We start from the raw sequence: 2100 nt of genomic DNA, 5'->3' as shown, positions 1-2100 counted from the left end.
TGACTTGTGGAATAATATGAGGGTTTAGACAATAAAAGAAGAAGAAAAATTCATCCCCACCTGAAAAATGCTCAGAGGCTTGAGGCCAGAGGTATTTACCCAGTTGTGAAAATAGTCATATACAGATAATAAATCAAAAATTGAAAATATTTTGAGTGTATGGCAGAAATGATATGAGCTACATTCATAAATAAATTATTTTATATGCATCAAAAGTTTTTGAGGAGTTGAAGTTTATGGGAAAGTATTTGTTTTACAGTAGAAATGCCATATTCTGAATGTTCATTTAAAAAAAGGAGTTATTTTCCTATAGGCATGACAATGCATGTTTATCATAAAGCGTTACCATCCAAATTTGCAAATTATTCCAATCATATTCTTCACCCTCAATTTTTAAATTTTTGGCAATATTTGTTTTTCTTACTCTTATTTATTTATTCCCATTGCAGTTTATCCCCCTTATATCCTCTTACACCTCTCGCCACCTCCACTTCCCCACAATCACTACACTGTTGTCCGTTAGTCCTTTTTCCTTTTTGCTTGATCCCTCCACCCCCTAACCCCTCTGTCCCTGATAACTGTCATCCTGCTCTCTATGAATCTGTCTTTGTTTTGTTTGTTAGTTCAGTTTGTTCATTAAGATCCAGATATGAGTGAAATCATATGGTATTGGTCTTTCTCTGACTGGCTTATTTCACTTCACATAATGTTCTCCAGGTCTATTCATACTGTTGCAAAGGGTAGATTTTTCTTCTTTTTTTTATAGTCGAGTAGTATTCCATTGTGTAAATATCCCATAGTTGTTTTATTCACTCATCTACTGATGGACACTTGGGCTGCTTCCAAATTTTGGCTATTGTAAATAATGCTGCAATAAATATAGGACAGCTTCTATTCTTTGAATTAGTGTTTCAGGTTTCTTCGGATAAATTTCCAGAAATGGAATATGATAAGGGGTTAAAATCTAAAATTTATAAAGAACTTAAAAACACAACACCAAAACAAACAAACAATCCAAATTTAAAATGGGCAAAAGACCTGAATAGACACTTCTCCAAAGAGGACATACAGATGGTCAATAGACATGTGAAAAGATGCTCAACATAACTAATGATCAGAGAAATACAAATAAAAACCACAATGAGATACCACCTCACACCAGTCAGAATGGCCATCATCAATAAATCAATAAACAACAAGTGCTGGCAAGGATGTGGAGAAAGGGGAACCATTTTTCACAGTTGGTGGGAATGCAGATTGGTGGAAAGCAGTATGAAGTCACCTCAAAAATTAAAAATTGATCTTACTAATTCTTAAAAATGACGATATGTATTGTTGTGTTGGAATATTCACTAGTCCAATGAAATTTTTTCAGATTTCAAAGAGAGAAATGATCTATGTTTCTTAGTCAAATACCTATATGCTTAATCTTTAAATATTATGGTAGTGTTACAAAGATATTCCATTTTGACTGAGGTCCAGTTTCCCTTACAGATGATCTGTTATTATCTTGAAATATCTATTTATTCTTACTCCCAGCTTTTTTGTATTAGTGCTAATTTCTCCATTTTTATTTTTATAATAATCTTTCTGTTGCTCTGTCTTATCCTTTTTCACCATATCCTCCTTGTTTCTCCATTCCTCTCAGTACACTCAATCCTATTTCTACTTGTGTTTGTTTTACCATATTTCATAGTATTCCAGTAAAGTTTATCGAATTGTTCAAATTCTATAGATTAATATGGCTATATTGTTGAAGTATTGTCTGATAGTCTAGATAAATTTTGGAAGCTGACTGAGGTGACAATTCAAAAATTCTGTGGGGCATTTTATTTTATTTTTTAAAGACAAATGACTAAAGGATATATTTTCTCAAAATCCAATAGTAACATGCAGCCATTGCTGATACAACATGATAATCTGAATTGGAATCTTTGCATTTTTGTCTTTAGATCCTATTGAGCTTAAAAGGAGAATAAAACATGAGTCAAGAGAAGGGTTGATTTTAGTTCTCAGTGGAGGTTTAAATCCTATCTGCAAGAATATTTGGCCAGTTTTATCTTGTTCTATGTTTATTAATTTTCTTGGCTTTCAGGAGTC

Source organism: Furipterus horrens, unplaced genomic scaffold (genome assembly GCF_987537825.1).
Source record: "Furipterus horrens unplaced genomic scaffold, mFurHor1.1.pri manual_scaffold_8, whole genome shotgun sequence".
Classification (NCBI taxonomy): domain Eukaryota; kingdom Metazoa; phylum Chordata; class Mammalia; order Chiroptera; family Furipteridae; genus Furipterus; species Furipterus horrens.
This window is presented reverse-complemented; position numbering follows the sequence as displayed.